This window comes from Amblyomma maculatum, chromosome 1 (assembly GCF_055883805.1).
Source record: "Amblyomma maculatum isolate TAMU_Amacu chromosome 1, ASM5588380v1, whole genome shotgun sequence".
NCBI lineage: Eukaryota > Metazoa > Arthropoda > Arachnida > Ixodida > Ixodidae > Amblyomma > Amblyomma maculatum.
This window is the reverse complement of record NC_139344.1, coordinates 178,744,736-178,767,788: the sequence shown is the minus strand read 5'-3', so window position 1 is coordinate 178,767,788 and position 23,053 is coordinate 178,744,736. Positions and strand designations below refer to the sequence as shown.

The window sequence follows — 23,053 nt, the reverse complement described above, 5'->3', positions numbered from 1 at the left end:
ATCGCGTGCGTTTCGCGCGTTGCTTCTGTCGGAGGGGGGCGAGAACCGTCTCGGGACTGTTGCCCCAATCTGCTAGGTAAGGTCATGCATGCGACACATGACGCGCGGTTTATTCGTGCGGCGGAACGCATGCGAAACGTGCGTCGCTCGCGTGCCCAGAGGGCGGCCGCTTTTCGTTCGTTTGAGTTGGGTTAGATTTGCGAGGGCAGCGGAGCGTTCGACCCATTTGCCTTGCGACGGCTGAACGGGCCACGCGTCGAGGGCTCGCGGCAGGCGAACGACCATGTGCTTGCCCACGCGGCCTAGTTATCTTGCGCCAATGAACCCGCATGGTGCGGACTTGTGAGTCGCGCATGATGCTCTGTATCGAGTGCCAGGTTCAGATCTGACTTCTCTAACATCGCGGACGTCGAGGCGTTTCCAGCTGGGTTTAGATGTATGTTCACTGCTCGCACTCGGACGTACTCTGCAAGCTGTCGTGAAGCCTCGGTACTGTTCTGTGCGTTTTGCGTTTTGTGAGGCCGTGCTTGATATGGGGGGGGGGGGGGGGGGGGGGGGGAGAGTCGGTCACCCGCTGTGTGCTCAGCAGGTACGGTGTTGGGCTGGACCAAATCATGAAAGCGAAACCTGTCTGCGCGCGCAGAGGCGGCAGTGATGCGCCCAGATTCCCTTAAACTGTATGTATATTTTGTAACGCTAGGTGAAGTATACGTTTTTTTTTTTTTTTTTTTTTTTTCTTTTGAGCGCGAAACACGCGAAGGGGTGTGTTTTCTTTGTCTATGATTCCAATTGGTGATCCCGGGAACGTTTTCTTGCCCCGCTAACCGAAAAGCGTGCTTCGGTGTCAATTTTGAATTCTGGTCTAGTTCCGTTGGCATAGCTGTATTTTGTGCTCATTCAGGGATTCAGAGCGGTGCTTCCGATTGGGATAGACTATTAATGTCCGTGAGCAAGCCTTATTAACCTGCACTTTTACGTTTACGTAACTTGCGTCGGTGGAGGGCTAATTAGCTTGCTTTCTTTTTCTTGTAGGGTTTAACGTCCCTAAGCTGTTCAGGCTATGGGGGACTCCTCACGGGAGGGCTACGGAAATGAGGATGACATCGCACAGTACACGGGCGCCTTGCCTTTCGCTTTCAGCAAAAAGCGGCCGGTATCGAACCCCCTTCTTTGGGATCAGCAATCAAATATGGCGGGGAGGCCATGTCTGCTATCCGAACCACTAGACGACAAGCACGTCATTTTGGCGATTATAGCGCACAGTACGCACCGCCCTTTTCGCACCAATATTTGTATTTTAGAGAAGGCACCGGTATAGACCTGTGCGAAGTCTATATACACGTTTACTCGTCCTCCCAAGCTTCTTACCGCGCTCACCAAGGTGTAGGGGCTTGGCCGCTCTTTGCCTCCGTGTAGATTTAGAACGCGTGGACCGTGAGTCAGAATCTGCACGTAGCGCCCAGCTGCGGCGGCGGAGTCCTCGGCCGCTGCGTCATCGCGCGGCGCGTTGAGTAACCGGAACAGGTGACACGCTTGCCAGGAGGTCAGAAGCGTGTCGAGTGCGCCCGCTGGCAGCGTTAGTGAACCCGTGCGTGGTCATTATGCATGACTCCGCTCGCCGAGGGAAGCCGGCCTTGTAACCGCGGGGCTGAATGCTCTCTGCTTCCAACGGTTACTAACATTAGCAAAAGCAACCACCCGTCTTCTACGCGTCAGAATGCACAACATAGGCGCCTGCTCGCGATGAAACCGTTTTACATGGTATAGGTACAATCTTGGCATTGGAACCATATCCAACCTATCAGCAGCAGTGACCCATGTTGCTCCAACGTGCGTTGTGCGATGTCATCGTGCGTTAATGAACCCCAGATTCGTATAAATTGTTCCGGAACCGTTTACTACCGCATCCCCGTAGCCTACGCATCGGTCACTCCGGGGAGTTAAGCCCCACAAATTACATTCGCCAACGATTAACTCCCCAGCACTCGCGCTTTGTCTTCTAGTTATGGGGAGTTATTGTGTAGGAAAATGGTGCGGGCATCGAAGCTTTTTAATGTTGCTGGACCAGATTAGTGCATAAGATGTGCAACAGCACCAGGCCAGATCCGGCTGCGCTCCGTGCGCCACACGAACTGCGCGCGTTGTTTTCTTGCGGGAGCCATCCGGACAGCCCCGACGTCGCCGACGTGGTGTACGAAAGCGACAGCAAGCGTATCTGCCTGGGCGCCTTCACTTGGCGGCTGTACCCGATAAGATTCGGCTTGCCGAGCTCAGGGTCGTCGCTAATATTTTGTTTTTCTTCCCTCGCGTGATGTTCTTGTGTGGTTGCCTCTTTCGGCTGCTAGAATTCAATAACTGGAGGCAACGCGAGGGAACTGGGGTGCGGTGCTTCATTTATTTGGCGGATGCTGGAGTCTGTCGCGTTGCCCCGAGCGTTGATGCTTGCTAACTTGGTTACATGTTACACAGACTTCCTTACTCCATTTTAACGGCGGTCAAAGTCTGTTCTCTTTCGTGGATAGGACGAGCATTCCCGTCTCGCGGCGGTTAGCTTTTGACCGCTTCTGCATCTTCCTGTTTGAAGGCTCCCTCTGCAGTGCTTGGTCGCTGCACCAGAGGCAGCGCTGGCGGCCCGTAATGCATTCGCAGTGTTCCAAGTCGCCTGAAGGTAACAAGATTTCTGCCCTCTCGAATGGGCAGGCTTCCATGAACTCTAAAGACATTGTTTTAGAGCAAACCGCCGGGATTGAGCCCGCCCGCGTCCTCAGACCCAGCCGCCGAACGTTCACCGAGCCACCGCGACGGGATGCGGCAGATAGCGGCTGTCATTCCTCGACGCCGATAGTTTTGCATTTGGGATTTTGTTTGGCATATTAGCCCCTCCCATTTTAAGGTGAACGCCTTTCTAGGCTTATGGAACGAAATCCCATGCGCGAGATGCCATATTCCGCGAGATTCGTGTTCTTGTCTAGCGTTCATCTGCAATGCCGCACTTGAACGCGCGCCAAGGAACCACACGCGATAGGAGCGATGGTGTACCGTCCAAATTCACACTTGCCGGAGAAAGTGTGACAGATACTGCGCCTCCCCTTTCCTGTACACCAATCATATTTATATGTAGCACTGCAACGAATGCCGATGAGAGGCAAATTATAGTAGAGGCAGGTTAGGCTTTCGCCATTCTCCTCTTAAGAGATATCTAAGAGACCCTCTAATTTCTCCGCTGTCCTCACGAGGGAGCGAATGTGGCTCAGCTACAGAGCCAGTATAGCAGGCCCGTACATTTTATTGCACGGTGCTATCGTCACTCGGTACTGTGGTTACTCCGGGTGATTCTTTTTTTAGCGTTTGCAAATAAGCGTTTTAAAAACTGCATGCTAGAGCACATTTATAAAATATCGTCGCTTTCATTTTTTATGCATCTAATGCACACGCCTTTTGTGCATTCAATGATGCATAAGTATTTAACATGATTTTGGCGCGGTGGCAGTAAGGGTCGCCATTTCATAAATGTGCAATGCGTGAAAGCTAATCTCAACGAGCTTTAAGACGCGTATTTTCGACTTTTGATATTTCGAGCCACATTGCCAGTTGAGGACATTTAAAGAGAGCACTCACTTTTACTCACTTTTGATGTTGACGACGTTCAATTCCACGATATAATACTGCCATATTGCCCCTTCAAATAAACAAGAGTTGATTAGTTCATTTTCGTTTGTCGTCTTTCATGTTGGTCTGTAGCACTCTAAATACGTATTACCCTATGAGGGCGTAAAAGGGGTGGTATCGTGTCCTTTAGCGCTCTCCCTTATAGGGTAGGGTATTCTCCAAAGCCCTAGGGTAGGTTTGCACCACTAGATATACGGAATGCTGTACTGTTGGCAACAGAGGCTTGTTCCATCCTCAAACCATATTCATTTGATGCGATTATCAATGGAAAGCGTTGACCGCAGCACCAGAAGTCGAGTGTAGCAATTAAGTGAGAGTTAGACATCAGTTATAAACTTGGTAACTGCTAGAGCTTCGCATGTTTTTGAAGTTAGAAGCTGCTTCTGCTGACATTCATAGGTATTCCGTATTTTTGTGGTGAAAATTTTGTTCCTCATAGAAGGGCGCTAGAGGACATGTTATTCGTTTTTTTTTCTTCTTACTTTTGCAGGGCTATTCTTATTTAGAGTGTATTGCGGATATTTATCCGCCTTATTGCGCAATCCACATGCAGATCGCACCGACGTACCTCTCGCAGGTTTTAAGACAAGAATCTGTAAACGTTAAAAAAACCACCCTGTTTAATTTGGTTAGTAGAAGTGAAGTTTCGAAAGGGGTTTCGCGTAACCTCTACAGGTGGCTCAGTGGTTAGGGCGCACGACTGCTGATCTGAGGGTACGTGGGCTCGAACCCGGCCGCGTTGGAACACGAGGCGTCCGTGTCCTGTGCGATGGCAGTGCTTGATACCAGGTGAAGAGTCCTCCACTATAGCCTGAATCGCTTTGGGACGTAAGCCACAAACACTAGATTGTGTGTCGCTCGTACGTTTGCGTGTATGGCACATCAGCAGTTATTGGATTGAGCGTGGACTGACGTGGTGAGGTTGCTGTGACATGTCCGATAGCGGCGGCCCCACTTTCTCGCGGCGGCGAAAGCGTCCCGTTAGCGCGGCCCCCTCCTCGGGTGACCCACAGCGGCGGTCCAATGGGCTGCCGGTCCCCTCGCCCTCTCGGCTCGGCGGCCGGCGGGCGCGCGCGCTTGCCAGTGCGTGCGTGTGTTGAGCGGCATGCGCGTGTCGGTGGGGCCCGAGCGTCTGCTGGGCGCCTGCCTGATCGCCAAGCCGCCGCGGCCGGCCTGGGCCGGCGTGCCGCTCATCGCGCTGCCGCCGTCGCCGCCGCTCGACGAGCAGATCGTGTCGCTCTCCCAGTTGGCGCTGCACGCCCAGGGTTCGCCCCTGGTGCTGGCACCGCGAGGGCGCAAACCGCTCGCCGAGGAACCCACGCCGCCGTCGACGCCGGACTCCGCGCTGGCCGCCGACGAGCCGCAGGCTCCGCTGCCCCGAGTGCTCAAGCCCCGCAAGCGGCGCAAGCGTGAGCGCGCCGCGTCGGCCCCCGGTGGACCGGGCCCGCCTCCGCCGTCATCGCTCTGTGCCTGTGCCCTGTGCCGCGCCGCGTACCCCACACCGCCCGTGTCTCCGCTGCGGGACGACTTCAGATGTGAGTGTCTGGCCGAGGTGCCCGCGCGCCCGCGCGGGCGGGCACGCCGGCCGCCAGCCATGTGTTTGTTGTGGTCCCGTTGTGCCATATTTCAACATTCGAAATAGTGAATGGCGGTACGGGAAGTGTTGTAAAGATTATTTCGTGCAGTTTTCTCTCGATAGGGAAAAGGGGAGGTGCATTCCCTGCAGCTTAGTCCGGTTTAATTCACATCTTGATTTGACTGCCCCAACTTTGCTACCGCTGCATCGCTGGCGCCACTTTGCGAATCTGGCGACTGCTTCGCTGGGGGGTAATATCGTTCTTTCTCTCGGCCACTGAACCATTTGAGGGAGGTACGAGGAAAACAATGAACTCGTTTGAGCATTAAAAATTAATTCTGCGGACGCTGCAGTGGAGCCTTGGCCACCGATAGTTTTCGCACCCCGTTGATTCGTGTCTGATTTTTCCACCTGCCATTTCTAACGAAATCGTACGCGGCTCGTGTTGTGTGATGTTTTACGGGGTAATATATTATTGGGGCTACGTCTACGCACGGTCAAGTTCGTTGGCACCCTCTTTCGTTCTCGCCTGAGCGGTCTCGACCATTGCTTTTGTGCCATCAGGGTACGACGGCGTGCGACCCTGTGACCGATAACTTCGATAATGGAATCTCCAAGCGCTTTTCGGCGAACTCAGCGTCGGTGGTTTTTTTTTTCTTTCTTTTTAATTCTGCTAAGCAAGTCGTTCCCTGTGAGGGCAACTTGGCACTTGGACGATATGAGTGTTTTTAAAAGGGCAGCTGTCGTAGTTGAAGTCGACGACCGTCGCGTGCATTCAACCCGTGCTGAGCAACGGCGGTGCGGCAGACGTCCCAATCGATGCTTCCCCAAATGGGTATTTTTCCCCACAGAGCTCTTTGCTTTGGTTTGCTTTCATGTCCCTAGACAAAAAAAGAAAAAAGCCAGGTTCTACTCTCTCTTCCTTTTAATCGCGAACGGTTCACACAAGTGGTATCCGTCGGTAAATTACGCGGCGATTTCAAATGCGTGTTGGCAAAGTCGTGCGTCAGTTACAGAACAAAATGCAACGGACAACCCGGCCGAACAGTGTAATTGAATTCAAAGCTTCAGTCGGCGGGCAATAGGTAACATTTTGAAGATGAAGGGATCGTAAATTGGGAATACACTACGGAACACGGGATTGGTTCTGTTTGGGACATCCGAACCACGGTTCCTTGGCCTTGGAAATAGCTGACGAAAATCATGCCGTATTCCAGACCTGCAGCGAATCGCATCGTTCGGATAACAAAGCCGTCGCCTCATGATTGATTGATTGATTGAAGTGCATTTTGGTCATGATAAATAATCTGTGACCTTAGACATATGTGTAGACTGCGCTCTGTCCAGTGTTATTTGTCCTTGGGACAGTCTCTCGTTATCTTCCCCCGCATGGCGGTATAACTTGACCGTTCGCATTTGGGTCAGTGTGGTTAGCAGTGGTGGTGTCTGTCCAAGGGCATCGCCAAGGTTCGTCCGGCGCGTCATCGTTTTCCAGCGGCCCTCGATCCTACCGCCGTCCCTGCATTGTTTTGATCTCGTGGCCTCCGCTCGCTGATTGTCGAGGCCGTGCAGCCCTTCTCGCCCGACGCGGCTGCGAGGCGCTGAGGAAGTCCGGCCGGTGATTGACCTAGCGTGGCTCTGGGCGCGTGCCCGCTCGTGAGCCGCATTATAACGAGTGTGTCAGCGTAGCCTTCCCCGTGCGATGCGCCAGTCTGTCCGCCCAGCCGGAGGAGGACTAGCAGGTATATCCCAAGGATGTGTCCACCTTACTAAACGCGGATCGATTTCGCGTTGGCCCTCCACGTGGATGCAGGGAGCGAGGCACGCTGCTGTCAATGTGTAGAATCCTTCGTTCACGGCACGACTTCTTTTGTGTATGTTACCGCAGGGATGCAATACGCTGCGAATACCTTATATTTTCTTGTACTCCGGACGCTTTGTGGCATGCTGGGCTGAACGGCTTTTAGAATGGAAGTCATCGCTTTACACGGTCGACGCTGTGCATCGCTTATTCTTGGAAAAATCACTGAAGAATCACACCTGCCATTATGAATACAGTGCAATGTAAGGACATGAGTAGCTCAAAATCTGGCGCAAAATTGCGTAATTGCTCACCTGGGAGGATGCAGATTTTTTTTTTATTTTTTACGCAGTCAGGACATACACGAATGTCTGCGTCCGTACGGCTGAAGAGGATAGACGAGCGTCGTCAAGCTTGTTTTCGTGAATCCTTCGTTTGTTCGTGTTCTTGTGGCGTTGCGTGCGCGTATCCAATCTTTAACGACGCGGTCATTTATCACATATATTAAGGTCAGTCATAAGCGGCTAAAGTGCTCGCATTAACACTTACTTCCTGTCCCCTCAAACACTATTTGATCTCACACGGTTGCCAGGTAGGCCTACCGTGCTGCTCTTTCGGTGAGAGCTGTTACCGGGGCGCGAAGTCTGGTCGCTGGTGGACGCTCGGGAGTTGGAGCGGGCAGATACACCGGCACAGAAATATTGTCTGCTGTTGGCGAATTTGTCTTCGATATTGGACCCATATTAGTGACGGCATGCTTCCAGGAGCGAATATTTTTTGATAGGCCTCCAAGCGTGGCTGCAAGGTAGCAGGACCGTTCACCAGTTCATAGCTTTGCAACATGTGCGAAGTTCGCGCATTGCAAAAAATAAAAATCAAAGTGCGTGGAGAGTTGCGCATTATTCGGCTTCGAATCGTATGTCGAATTTATGCACGGGCATAATAACAGTAAGCGCAGTTGACCTTGTTGCACGAACCAGCGGCGAACCGATGTCCATGGTGTTAATCGGCGGTTAAATTTAGGTTGTAGCTGGCGCGTCCGTTTATCTTCCCAGCATGTTGATGCTTTGATTTCTACAAGCATTTCATATCTTTGGAGCGTCCGGAGCTGAAAGCTTGGGCCGTGGATATAGCCGTGTGCACGCGTATTTGCCCATGGCGGCGCGTTCTTCGCCCGGGGGAGCGGTGGATCACTCGCTGTTTCTTGCAGGCCCCCTTACCCATCTGATCTGCAAGTGGTGACCGGGGATGTTTTCGGCACGTCTCGTCATAGAGTTCGTCCGTTGTTGAGTGGAATCGCACCACTATCGGGGGGCGGGCGTTCTCGCTGCCTGCGCAGCGCATGGTACCAGGGTCGACACCTCGCGCATCTCGTAGTGTTTCTTGAAGGGTCATAAGGTTGCTGGCTACTCGGACATGACACGTGTGGTCTTGTAACTGCATTAACGAAACACGTTAGTGCCCGATTCTCTGCGTGGTGCCATGCTGTGTAGTCATTTTAATCTCCTTCGCAGAAGCTGCCGCGGTGCGGAGATAGGGTATTTAAGGGGACGACTGTAAATTGCCTCGGCCGTCATCAGCGGCCATTTAAGAGACACGGGAAGCCGACCTCAGTTCAAGGGCGATGCCTGCGGTATGGTTCCCCTCCCTCGTGCGGCGTGTCCTAATGGGGCAGCCATTTTTTGCGCCGCGAGTGTGCGCGCCGCCTTCGGTGGGCCTTCTCATTGCGGCACTGCCCCATTAGGGTCACTAACTCTCGTTGTCGTTGCCCTTTTTGTTCGTCTCCCTTTCCCGCGGCGATGACTCAGTGCCTGGTACGGGACCTTTTGCGCCCGGAAGAGGCTTTTCGAAAGCCGGGAGGCGTGTGGTGATTTTTTTTTTTTTTACACCCACAAAAAACCGACCTTGTTGCGTTGGGTGCCACAGCGGTGTTGTTTTCTCGCAGGATGTGTCCCTCGTTTCTTGATGGTGGTTGCTCTGAGGAGAGGCGTCAAAGCGAGTTATTTTGTTAGCGCTTTTTTTTTTTTTTTTTCTGCAGCTACGCGTTGCCCAACTTTCCAGCGGATTGACGCCAGACAGGGAATACATTTACGTCTAACGTTGGCGTCAAAGGGCGCCGGACGTCAAAAAAGCTGCCAGGAGGGTGTGGCGCGGATCGCTGGCTCAGGCGCGGAGAATTGACGTTTTAACGAACTGTCAACGCCTGATCTTGAGCGGGCGTTGTCAGGCGCGACCTTGTGCGCATTCTTCCGGGCGCGTACGTGTCGCGAAATTATCTGCTTGTCAAGCCGGCCCTACGTTTTTCCACCCGGTTCCCAGTTAGAGGTGCTGATGACATTTTCGTTCAATTTTGTTTCATGCAAAAACCGATTGTATGGCCCGAGCTTGTTGTTAATTCGACAGGGAAAGATGCATTTGTTGCTGGAAAAACCATTGCATTAACACTGGATTACAATAGCCTTCCTCTGGTTGATTCAGATTTCCGACGTCTCCACCGAAAAGGACTCCGCGATCATGACTGGCTTTGTATCCTATATAGCTTCTAGAATGCGCGCCAGAAAAACCTCTACCGACGTTTCTCATTATTCTTAAGAAATCAGTCGGTACGCTGACATCAGAGGTTCACTTTCGGCATTGTCTGGGTCAAGTTTCATTACAGTTGCCTCTGTTTTCGTTAGAATGCAGTAACCTCTTACCCGGTGTCCCCTGTTTAAGGGGCGCAGGTTCTTGGTGCACATTGAACGCGGCAAGTGATTGGTACCAATTGGGTCACTTGCCAGTAAACATTTCAACTAAACAGAACCGTTGTACGGAAGACTCGCCGTCTTCCTTGAAGAACTCTATTCCATCTCCAGCGCATTCTCCCACCAGAGTGCTCGTCTTTTTATCTCCCGTGTTATAGAACGTTGTGTGCACAGCGATCGCGTCACGGCGGCTGTTAGCAAGAAATGTTCACCGTCACGAACTGCAGATACCGATGGAGCGGCAGATTAAGCAGGCAGTGGGATTCGCCCGCCTAAGCCGGCGCTAATTGGATTACGGGCGCCGCAAAAGAGTACATAAAACGCAGCCCCCAGGGGCAGCGTCACGAACACTTGCGAGAACGCGTAGCCAGCAGGAAGAGGAGAGGGGGAATGGGGAGGAGGCCACAACTTTAGGTCGCCGATAAAATCGTCCTTCAGGCAGGCAACACGTATTTGGAAGCTTGGATGCACCGTTTTGACGCGCTTTTTTGTTGTTGTTGGCAGCGTTCAAATGCAGCGAATGGAATGTGCAGTTCGCAGTGCACTTAAGGTGGCAAGAAAGGCATATTATAAAGCGCTGTCAGCGCCGGACATGCATGTTAGCGCAGTCAACAATTTTTGAACGAAGCTGTCATTAAAGATGAAAAATGAAAGAAAAAAAAAAAAGGCACGCTACCCGTCGCTTTCTGTTCTGCGCATGCGTGTGTAAATTGGCATCTGTCGCTTAGTTTACATTGACATGTTCCCACTAGCGCAGAAGTATAGACGCTGCATTCCATGCTGTTGAAACGGAAACTGATGTAAACAAACACAGCGCTAACTTCCGGCAACTTTGTTGGGAAAAAACGCGCAGCTATTTATACATGCTCCGTTGCGCGACACCAAACAGCACGCGTGTGTTCCCGGCGATGACGATGGGGCCATTTGCACCGACGTTCTATGAGAATGACAACCTCCGGGCACCTTCAGGTCACACACTGCTTGGAGTCCGATCGGCGCGTTCTCCTCGTGTGTCTCGCCGGGCACAACACGTGTCCTGCGCTCCCTCGAGAGCTGGCTCGGCAGCGCTTGCTTGCAAGGAGCTGAAACGCTCGCCCGTTTTGCCAGCCCCATGCCGTCGTGCGCAAAACGTCGCTCCACGAGATGCGTCCGTCTATAGGGGCTCAGAAATGCTTCTGTCGGAGATAGAGATGGCCACTCTGGAACAGGCTGCAGCTCCGCTGTTCGCAAGCGTCCCGCCGAATAACAATTCAGGTTGTGTACCGTTTCTGAGCGTGGCAGTGCGACGCTCTGTTAGTGGAAAGCGCCGTTGTAGCGTGCATGATTTCAGATGCCCTGTGCCTTTTTCGGAAAGCCGCTTAGGAAGATTGACGCCACGCTGTCTCGAACTGTAGTTTAAAAAGGATTGCCAGCGCGCGGAACCGTTTGGTGGGTGCTTTGCGACTGCTTTATCGGCGATTTTCAACCTGCTGCAGCCGTGCCGCGCGATCTCTTCGACGGAGAACTCGCTCGGCGGATTTGTGCTCCGTACGTAGCAAGCGCTTTGGGATGTTATGCCGGCAGCTTCGTGGCGATAAGAAAGCTCCGCAGCACTTGCGCATGCCTTTTTGCACAGGATAGGAAAGCCGGCAGATATCATTATAGGGCTTTCACGCTGTCAGCAGTCCAAGAGACGGCGGCTTTGAGTGCTGCGTTAGGCTTTTGCATTGGTACTTGTTTGTTCTAAACACCTGTTTTTCAGTGTCTGCAAAAGAAAACATGCAAGTGAAGAGGGCAGCGATACACGAGCGCATTTTTGAAAGTAGGCGCCAACGGCTGGGGCCAGAAAAAAAAAAAAAAAATGGCAAGGCACTTCAACTCGTTGGTGGAGGGTTGCACTTACCAGATTAGAAATCGGATTACCGGGAGCTGAAATAGGAACAGAAGCCCGCGCCTGAGTTTAAATCCAAACAGGCTGTAGTTGAAAACGGAACTGTCGCGACCTTTCGGCCTCGTGCACATTTCGCAATATCTCGCTTACCTACAACAATGGATCATTAAGCCCATGCCGTGCTTGCAGTCTTCCGACTTTCCCGACGTGCGGGAACACTCGGCGCTGGCGAAGCGGCGATCGTGTGTGGTTTAGGACGTCTGCAGACACAAAGCGACGTCTTTAGTCTGTCATTGATTCTTTTGTTTTACATCGACAAATACAACGCAGTTAGACCTTAAATAGAACAGCGTGATTTATTCATTCAATCGAGGAAACATTGTTAATGGGCCCATGCATGCCGACCACAGTCGGAGTCCTTTCTACGGTCGCCATCTTGGCTCTACCGTGGCGTTACCTATAGTTCGTGAACATTGCCGATGGGTATAGTACTTAGCTTTGTTATACACAGTTAGCGCCTCTGCCAAAAAAGATTATTGGGGTGAATATTGGCGGCGACCTTTTCTTAGTGATATACTTTATTCGGTTTAAAGGTCATATTTTCCGTGTAAACCTGAGCTGTGTTGCTTGGTCTACTCCCCGTCGAAACGCTGCGACGTGTCAGCTTCACTGTTCACCTTGAGCAAATATCGATTACGTGAACACAGGTTGACGTCAAGTGGGGTCAGATTCGCTGGCACGTTCGTGATGTCAGTGAATAGGCGCCGAAACGTGCAGCGGCCGATGAAAACGTGAAACTGTCTGAAGCATTCTGTAGCTGCCTCTGCCGAGCTGTACTCTGGCCCTGTCGCGGCGTATTGTTGTGGGCGCACGTGGCGGCGCCTTCCCACCGCGATGTCAATCAGCGGCGCCGGAATGCTCGATGCGGGCCAGCGTTGCCGGCAGCTCCGAAACGGGGAGCCGGCAGCACTCGGGCAACCGGATTACGGGCCCGCCTATCGGAACGGGGCCACGTGCGCGCCCAGCATTGAACCAGATCTCGGGAGCCCCGCTTCTGGAGGCCGACCTCGATGATGGTCTGTTTACGTTCGGCTGCTCCGCACGAGACAATGGGCGCTTGTCACGGCAGTCGTCTGCGGAACCGCTCTGGTTGCTCGCAGCCTAGGCGGATAGACCCATCGCTGACGCCGACGGTCCCGCGAGAGCCGTCGTTCCTTTTTGCGCCTTCTTGGAACCGCCGTGCACTCAGCCGTCCTGCAGCGGTTGTGGAAGGCAGGTGGAGTGTTTCCAGCGAAGTCACGTTTGTTCGGTAGTTGGTGACCGAAGCACATGACAAGACTGGATTTTTAGCCTGCGTGTTGGCACTCACCATGGCATCGTGCCTTAAGTGTCGCTGACGGTACGCTAGGGCGGGAAGCGACCGCGGCCTTACATAAAGGGGGGGGGGGGGGGGGGGGGGGGGGTCCAGCGGAGCGTGGCGCTCTAGCCGTGGCCCACACTGGCGGCGCACGACTCGGCCTTCGCTGGGTCATGTCTGTCCGCGGCGCTCAATTGCGGTCATGACTGCGTCGCGTATAATAACGCGCGAGCAGCGACTGTCAGCGCCGCGTGGCCGAGCTCTGGCGACGCTTCCGGCATCTATTTGGGCCCGATCGTGAGCGCCGGTTTGTTTTCGCTGTAGCCGCCGCCCCGCACGTCCTGATGAGCGTGCGCGAAGCGTTCAGCGCTCCCGTGGCGGAGGTTCGGCGACCGGCTTTGCCCGGCTCCAGCCGCGCTTTCGGGGGCGCCAGCGGTGCCGTCTTTGGCACTCTTCGGAAAGGGGGCCGAGGCAGCTTTGCCTGCACGTGCGCCGCTTCGAGACATTGATTCGGCGGTGATCTGCCGGTGCGCTCCGCGTGATTGATTGGCCCTGCCGCTCGTTCCGCACGGGGCCGCGTAACTGGCTCTTTTCGCGGGACCTTGAACCGACCTCGTACGGGTGGATGGAAAGACAAAGAGGGTGGGCTAGTCGAACCGCCGCCAGTGCGAGGGAAAACCTCATAGTGGGACGTGAGCCCCATCATGCGTAGGATCCTGCCGGATCGGCTGTTCGCGTCAGCCGACGTTGTTGTGATGCCACGGTCGGCATTTGCATTGGTCAGGCTAATACAGCAGGAAAATATGCGGCTGGTGTGACGGCACCAGTGCTGTTTATCATTGTTTCCGATGCGTCTTCTATAGCCCAAAGGGATAACACGCTCGTGTGGGCCTGTCATTCGTTATGTGCTTATTCATAATCAGCAGCACCGCGGCGGTGCTCAAGCGACACGTTTTATCGTAGCCGACGAAAGTCTTTGCGGTGCCAAGTAACAGCGTGTCTGTTTATATAGTAAGAACCCTGCCTCCGAATGGACGCAGCCTAGATTCTAGCCAACATTTCCGTTATGGACTTCTCGTGCCGGCAGTTGACTTGTGCCGTCTTAATTTTATGGTCCTCTGTAGAGCTGTTGTATGCGGAAACTAAAATCTGTGGTTCCTATTCGAACCATTTCGAAGAGGGCTCATTCCGCGAGTAACGCGACAAGGATAGCTTATGAACCGCTTACTTGTCATGAACTTGTTTTCTAGTCAGCTGTACTATATCCCTCTATATACCGAGGTCGCGACGGTGGTGCGTCATTACTAACGAATATCAAGACTGCGACGTTCGCCGAATGATGGTTGGGAGTGGGAGGCTTGGTGGTTAAAAAGATGCCGAGACTCGTTGGAGTGTGTGAATATCTCGGTGGGAGTCCTTTGGTTTTCCTGACTCAAGCTAAGGAGCCGGGCCTTTCAGACCTCCGACGGCACTCAGTGATATGTCGTATACTGTGTCCAGAAAAGCATCTCTGTCTCGGTGCCCTACTTTGGGAGCCAGCAATCGCGAGTGAGTTGAGCTGCTGCGTCGGAATAACGGTGCTTTTAGTTAGCCCTGCGGCGCCACTTTGTGCGCGGCCAAGCCGCCATGCCACTCGCGAGCGTGATCCCAGCGGGCGCTCTTTAACACTTCGAGCATAAGTTGGTGTGGGTAGAAAAAAAGAAGAAATTGTCCGCACCTCCTAGAACGCTGCGTACAGTGGCGACAATAATTCTCGCCGTTAGATGTACAACTGTCGGAACCTCACAGTGGCCTCAGAACTTTAGGAAGCCTTGCACAAGGCCCCCGTAAAAAGTTACGCATCTGGCAGCATTGCAGTTCCTATCCGGATTCGCAACGCTCTTTAAGTTAGGGTGCTCTTTCATTTCTGGGTTGTGGTGTGGGATCGCGGTTCTTTGTCGACTGACTGGAGAAGCTGACGGCGAAATCGTCGTAGAGGCGTTGGGATTTTAGCGCAATGTAGCCGCATCAGATCTGGTTTGGTTTGGTTTTGTCCCAATGTGACTCTGGCCATGAGAGACTCTGTAGTGGAAGGCTCCGGATATTTCGACCACCTGGGGTTCTTTAACGTGCACTGACATCGCACAGCACACGGGCGCCATGCTACGCTTTCGTCGAGGTCGGGATTCGATCCCGCATCCTTGGGTACAATAGTCGAGCGCCCTAACCTCTGCGCCACCCCCATCACTCCAGATCACGTGGTGGGAGGCCGGTACACATGCGCTACCGGCCTTTGTACAACACTTATCCGCTGCTAGTGGGCCAGGTGTTCTCCGTCTACTCCAAACGTATAAATATTCACTTTAGACATTTTCTCAACCGCTTCATTGGTGAAGCTCTGTTTCTCTGCAGCCAGCTGCGGTTGCCTGATTGGAGTAGCACGGAACGATGGCGTGAGAAACTATGGACGTTTGCGGTAACAGCTGCGGTTCTGTAAAACAGTTCTGAAATTTCCCTTTGATGCCAAGCTGTGGGTTCCAAGCCGCATCGGCATTCAGCCGCATAGTATTCGGAACGACCGGTTCTCATATCGTTTATTGGTTATGGACGTCAGTGCGGGGCTGGACAGGGTATAAAATACGGTAACAACTATTTCTCGAGAGAAACGTGCGCTGTAGTAGATAGTTTTGCGCGCGTACTGAATGGATTACTGATTCTCCATCTGCGTCACATGGCTGGCAGCTATGTCTCGTGTCAACCCGAGAAGTGCAGTCAGCATGGAGACATGACGCGTGTGCAGTTTGCAACCTGCACCTGCAGGTGCCAAACAAGAGCGGATTTAAAAGGAAGTAAACGTTGGGTGCAGGGGAGGACGTGGAAAAAAACAACAAAAAAACAAGATAAAGCCCGGAGATTAGCACATATGGTGCACTATTTACGCCAGCCGCTCTAATCGGCTGAACACCCACTTGTCCTCGGTTACGTTGGACCTATTCTTCATACACCCCCCGGCTGCGAAATATACATGGCCGTACAGAGCAAGCCACTATCAGCGGCTCGAGCTACAGCAATGTTAGCTTCATGGTTTAAGCCAACTATCGGGTAGTGTATTCTGTTACAGCAACGTAAGCCTAGCTGGAGGTAACACGAAAGCTAGTTGTCAAAGACGCTGTGCCTGCGCATGCTTAAACGAAACCACCATCGCAGGGCGGTAAATATGCGTATTTAGAAGGATGAACGACCATGTATGTCTCAGTCACTTTTACATATCCATTTTTGATCAGCTGCGCTGTCTGATGGGGCACGTAATCTGATTAATGCCGAGAAACGGTAGAGTGGCGTTGTGCCGACTTTTCAGCAAGAATGCACACAAAATGCAAGACACTTTTCAAACTCTGCTTTGTCCTTTCTTGTCCCTCGGGCATCAGAACGAATCGAGGGGTTTTTACTGCGCATAAGTGATGGAAACATGTATCGCGCTTTGCTACGCTATGTTAGGCGATTTTTCGCGCCGGTCGTTGTGGAGAGGAATGATCTGGAGTAGAGTTGGCGTCTGGAATGCAAAAAGTACGTTCCAGGGATTGGAGGCCGGATTTTGACCCGCTTTTGCGTCCGCACTTTGCTAAAATACTTGATAATTGAACACCACGCGTGTATTTCAAAGCCTCGAAAAATATGCGCTTCTTGCTGCATGACCGCACAAGTAGGGAGGTATAAGTTATCCATGCTATTCAGGTGAGCATAGGGAGAATAGTAAAGGAACAAGATGGCCATTTCGCTCTTGACCGTCCTCTCTGTCGCCCCCTGTAAACTGTCGCCTTTATTGCTGCGGGCCTGCGTAGTGGCCATCGAACTGGACGCAAATAGTCGCAATGTATACTCAGGACGGTTAGACCCTAGACCTGCGTTAGGCGGTTGTTAAAATATCCTCCTTTCAGAAATTCGTCGTACGGCGTCTCACGTTCTTTAGCATGCAGTGATTGATCTAGAAAGGATAAGTTGTCCATTGTCTTTGCTTAACAGCGCGAAATGACAAAACCGTTCGCTCGGACACCGTGTTCATTTCTTATCCAACTGTACGGAAGGGGACGCCATTCATGAATGGTTGATGCGAGCTTCTGCCCAGCGAGTTATAAGCACCTGATGCTTGAAATGTTAGTCTAGAGCAGATAATGTACGCTCGTGTCCCATTGAGCGGTCTCTGCAAGTGGGACCAAACGCTGGCCGGTGAGGGCTTCCTGGAGCAGTTCAGGGGCCTTCGCGTAAGGCACCGGTCGACATGCAAGCTGGCTTGTAGCGAAACGAAGCGAGGACAGAAGGTCAGCGAGGGCTTTCCCTCGTGTCCTCTGGACATAGCTGAGCTTGGCCCCTTTGCTTCACCGCTATGATACCCCGTAGCATAGAACGTCCTTCCTGTGGCGATAGGGGCCGTTTGGGAACACTTCACCCATTCCACTTGTGGCGAGCAGCCAAAGCCCGGTCGGTGTTCAGTCACACCGCCCTCGTGGAAGGGAAAAGCTGCCGCCCATCGTTCTACGATGAGGAAGAGCGTTCTGCCGCTGCTTCTTCCGACGCTTGGCCAAGGTCAGCGCAGTTCATGGAGAGCGGCGCGGCTTTGCTTGTGGCACATATATGCCATAAACCGCCCACTTCTCGGAAGTGCGGAAGAGAGAGGAGGAAAAAAAGTGTCGCCGCGCGGAGAACGGCTCAAGAATGGCCGCGTAGTCGTGACTCACGCGCTGTCGGGCCTCAGGTGACCCTTGCGTCTTTTGTGCCTGCGTGGCGACCCGTTGTTTGCTCTTTTTCTCGCGCGTCGCGTAGGCTGCTCTGTGGTGCTGCCGTTTCCGCTGCACGAACGGTACGCGCCGGAGCATGCGCGCGGAAGTGACGTAAGCGAGCGCAATTGCTTGAAACGCGCCGCCGGTACCGCACAGCGGGTGAGGAGGGCGCCAACTGTGCCCCGGGGACAACGGGAGGCGGCCGTCACGTCTTTCCGTTTAACGCGGCGCGCTTCTGTTCTGACCCTTTTTTTCTTCGTCTCTTTTCTCTTCATTTCGTCATCGAAGAGCGGTGTCGCGTTCCTTGGCTGTCCTCCGCAGCCGAGCTCCCGAAAATGGTCTTCCAGTTTTCTTGCGTGTGCCCCTCGCTGATATTTGAGCTGAAATGGCCCGAGTCGGGACCCCGGGCGTCGCATGGTCGGTTTTACGGCTACGCCTTTCGAAGAAATGATCGCGCGATTAGCTGTATGACCGTGTTGTCGTTTTCGATTCATTTCAGCTAAATGAGAAAACGAACCACTGCGGCAGAGGTCCCCTTCATGGATCACTGCCTTGTCGTGGCGGAGGGGCTTGCGAAACTCGATGAAGTCGTGAGCTCTGCTGTGTAGGGCCACCCAAGATAGACAGGTCACGGCAGAGAGTTCTGACAAAATGTGATTCACTGGAGAAGGTAATGGCAACCCACTCCAGTATTTCCTGCCAAGAAAACCCTATGGCCAGTCACAATACCATTAATGATATGGCGCCGGAAGATGAGCCCCCCAGGTTGGAAGGCGTCCCACATGTTACTGGGGATGAACAAAGGGCGATTCCTAGTAGCTCCAGGACGAATGAAGCGGCTGGGCTAAAGCCAAAAGGACGCTCAGTTGTGGATGTGTCGGGAAGCGACCGGAAAGTCCGATGTTGCAAGGAGATGTATCACATAGCAACATGGAATGTAAGATCTATGACGCAAGGTAAACTGGATATCGTCAAGCGAGAAATGGACAGATTGAACATTGATATCTTGGGTATCAGCGAGCTCAAGTGGACCGGAATGGGAGAATTTAACTCCGGCGACCATTATGTCTTTTATTGTGGGCACGAATCCAAGAGAAGGAATGGGGTCGCTCTCATAGTAAACAGAAGAATGGGCAAAGCAGTGCTAGGGTACAACCCCAAAAACGACCGAATGATTTCACTTCGGATCCAAGGTCACCCTTTCAACATAACAGTTATCCAAGTCTATGCACCGACCACTACTGCTGAAGAAGCTGACGTTGAGAGATTTTATGCGGACCTACAATGCCTTTTAGACCGCACCCCATCATCAGACGTCGTTTTTCTCATAGGAGATTGGAATGCCAAGGTAGGGAGTGAAGAAATATCCGGAATTACAGGCAAGTTCGGTCTTGGTGAGCCAAATGAAGCTGGGCAGAGGCTAGTAGAGTTTTGTCAAGAAAACAACCTGACCATAGCGAATACTCATTTTCAACAGCACAAGAGGCGCCTGTACACATGGACTTCACCGGACGGTCTGTACAGGAATCAGATCGATTATATTATTTGCCGGCAGAGATGGAGAAGCGCTATACAAGCAGTAAAAACAAGGCCTGGGGCCGATTGTGGCACCGATCATCAGCTTCTTGTTGCCAAGATTAAGCTTCGATTGAGGAAAACGCAGGAAACTAGAAGGCCTTTCAGGTATAATCTGGATCAAGTTCCATTAGAATATGCTGTGGAAGTGAGGAATCGATTTCAAGAATTAGATCTAGAAGACAGAGCCCGAAGAGATGTGGTCTGATGTTCGTGATATAATACAAGAAGTTGCTACTAAGGTAGTTCCAAAGCAAAAGAAATGCAAGAAAGCAAACTGGTTATCTGAAGAGGCTTTGCAAATAGCTGAGGAAAGGAGGATGGCAAAAGTTATGGGGGAAAAAGAAAGATACAAGGTTCTCAATGCGGATTTTCAGAAAATAGCAAGGAGAGATAAGAATGCCTTCTTGAACATACAGTGCCAAGCAGTTGAGGACAACAGCCAATTAAGGAACACAAGAGCTCTGTATAAGACAATCAAAGATATCAAAGGAAACTTCTGTGCTAAGATGGGCGTGATAAAGGACAAACGAGGCAAGGACCTCACTGAAGCCGCAGAGATAAAGAAGAGGTGGCAGGAATACACAGAAGAACTGTACAAGAAGGACTCGAATGTGCAAACCCAACATAAGACGGTTGTGATAACTGATCTTGAGCCGGGCATCCTGAAGAGTGAAGTTGAATGGGCCTTAGCCAGCCTTGCTAAGAACAAAGCTAGCGGAATTGATAGCATTCCAGCTGAGTTGCTTCAAAACCTCAACCATGACGCTGTTAACATTCTGCATACATTATGTCAGAAGATTTGGACAACCCTGCAGTGGCCACAGGATTGGAGGAGGTCAGTTTACATCCCCATTCCAAAGAAAGGCAGTGCCAAGGATTGTTCCAACTACCGCACGATCGCGCTTATTTCGCATGCTAGCAAGGTGATGTTGAAAATCCTCCAAGGTAGGCTGCAGCAGTATGTGGATCGGGAGCTTCCGGACGTGCAAGCTGGGTTTCGCAAGGGCAGAGGAACTAGAGACCAAGTTGCCAACCTTCGCTGGATCATGGAAAAAGCAAGAGAGTTCCAGAAACCCATCTACTTCTGCTTTATTGATTATGCGAAAGCGTTTGACTGCGTAGATCACAGCAGATTGTGGCAAGCTCTCCAAGAGATGGGAGTTCCAATTCACCTCATCTGTCTCCTCAGGAACCTGTATGAAGGGCAAGAGGCCACAGTCAGAACTGGGCATGGTCTTACTGATTGGTTTCCGATTGAGAAAGGAGTGAGGCAAGGCTGCATACTGTCGCCCTGCCTATTTAACCTATATGCAGAGTGCATCATGAGGAAGGCCGGTCTGGACGAGTCTTCAGCTGGAGTGAAGATTGCTGGAAAACGTATCAACAACCTTAGATATGCGGATGATACCACTTTAATTGCAGAAAGTGAAGCGGAACTCAAGAGACTTCTGATGCGCGTACAAGAAGAGAGTGAGAAGTTTGGGCTTAAACTAAACATTAAAAAGACAAAGATCATGGCGTCTTGCCCTATCAAGTCCTGGAGCATCAAGGGACAAGAAGTGGAAGCAGTGACAGATTTTCTCTTCTTGGGCTCCAAGATTACCTCGGAAGGAGACTGCAGCCATGAAATTAGGAGACGCCTGCTTCTGGGAAAGAGAGCAATGGTTAGCCTTGACCGCCTAGTAAAGAGCAGAGACATTAGTCTGCCAACCAAGATCCGTATAACTCGTGCTATGGTCTTTCCAGTTGTGATGTATGGATGCGAGAGTTGGACTGTGAAAAAGGCTGACCGCCGAAGAATTGACGCGTTTGAATTGTGGTGCTGGCGAAGACTCTTGAGAGTTCCTTGGACTGCCAGAAGATCAAATCAGTCAATATTGTCGACCATAAACCCTGACTGCTCATTGGAGGGTCAAATTCTAAAGTTAAAGCTCAGCTACTTTGGTCATCTGATGAGAAGAGAGGAGTCGCTGGAGAAAGATTTGATGTTGGGAAAGGTTGAGGGTTGCCGGAGAAGGGGTAGGCAGCGAACGCGATGGTTAGATGGCATCCTCGAGGCACTGCAGATGAAGTTATGTGATGTTAGGAAGATAGTGAGAGACCGGAAAGCGTGGCGTGACATGGTCAATAGGGTCACGAAGAGTCGGACACGACTGAACGACTGAACTGAACTGAACTGCGGCAGAGGTAATTCGCTTCCCCGTTCGGTTCTCCTTGTGAGCCTGCGTTGACTGCTCGCTCGATGCAGGCATTATTTCCTAGCTCAATAGGTCGCTGGTGATGCGGTGTTGCCTATCTCTGCAGTTGCGAGCGATTTTGTTCATTTACCTGCTCTTTATTTAGGGCTGTATAATTGTAATTATAATTGTATAATTGTCTTGGTAAATAGATATCGGGGACCTTTTCTAGCACAAGTTCAGCCTTCTTAACCATCACATTTTATTATGAGGCAAGTGTAGAATATTGTAAGGCGCTGTTATGGAAATATTGAAGACAGTGGTCCACTATTCCGATGTACGGCAGGATCTTTCCTTTAAATTTTGTCCTTAGCTCGCATCGGGTAGTTAAGACTGCTACATAAAACCAATTGGGAACGTTTTTGGCGATATCAAGAACGTATAATTAGTTGTTGCAGTATAGTTTTACAACATGCGAAGATACTTTGTTCATAACCACATTCCCTTCGAAAAATGCGCTTGTTCAGAGTTTCAAGAATATATCTCTGTGTCTTTCACGAATCGCAGCCGTACTTATGCTCAAGAGCGCGCCGTCTGTGGTCATCCTTGGCATGATATCTTTTTAGCAGCTCTTTCGGCATGCATGGAGAACCTGCGGACCGCCTTGTTGTTGGCCCCTTCCGAAAAGGGGCGTTCGATGCCTCGCTTTGTGTTCAGCATTTCAGTGGTGGTTCTCGTTTGCGAACGAACGAGGTCAGCGCTTTTGACGTGCTTTGAAAGCAGCGAGAATAGTTTGCCTCTCGAAATTTGAATCACTCTCTGCTTCGAACCTGCGCGGACTGCTCGAATTCGGGTGACAAGGCGCCGCCGACAGTTTGACCGAGTGGCGAAAAGTCGTGCGCCTGAAACGCGATCCAATCTCGACGACATTGATGAGCCAGCAGCTGGCTAAAATGGTCAAGATCGCTCACTAACCAACTAACCGAAGCCGATCAACGTAACTAGGCAACTGACGGATTGGCGTGTACTTGCACGCTCGGCCAATCCGAGATGCTGCCATGCAGTCGATAATCGTTATCGGCGAGAGCGGTCGTGTATGACGGCGGCTTCCAAAAAGCGGCCTGCTTCGCCTTACCCGGAACCGGGCGGGGGGGGATAATTACAATTACCCAGAACCAGTTGCCGGGCGAATCCGGGCTCGCTTAGCGAGGGCATTTGTTTTCTGATGCTGTTGCAGATGAGTCGTAAGAACGAGTTGACGGCTTTTCCTCGCATTTCTGACAAACCTTGCGCGGGTTTTGCCGCGTCGCTCAATGTCGCCGCTTGCGTGAACGACAAAACGCATTTATCCGGATAGGCACAAGCGGCACATTTTGCCCCGATTCTGTTTCCTCTTTTTCGCTCTCCTTGCCGACTTCGCGATGGCGGACGCCCACTTTCGGGCGACTCCCTGGCAGACCGGCTCCCGGTGCGGCGAAGCGGGCGACCCACATCGGCCCGCAGGTCCGGCAGGTGGGCTCGCCG

At 52.0% G+C, this 23,053-nt stretch overlaps 1 protein-coding gene across 3 annotated transcripts in view; it reads left to right on the top strand.

Moving 5' to 3' along the window:
• twin (CCR4-NOT transcription complex subunit 6-like twin) overlaps positions 1–23,053 on the top strand; it is a 144,728-nt gene that overhangs the window by 41,529 nt on the left and 80,146 nt on the right. Inside the window, exon 1 of one of the 3 annotated variants that reach the window (XM_084589668.1) lies at positions 4,809–5,204. The exons of the other annotated variants lie outside the window; for them this stretch is intronic. The gene's annotated coding sequence lies outside the window, so the exon portion shown is untranslated. Of the gene's footprint in view, positions 1–4,808; positions 5,205–23,053 lie in introns of those variants that run through there. 3 annotated transcript variants of the gene reach the window in all.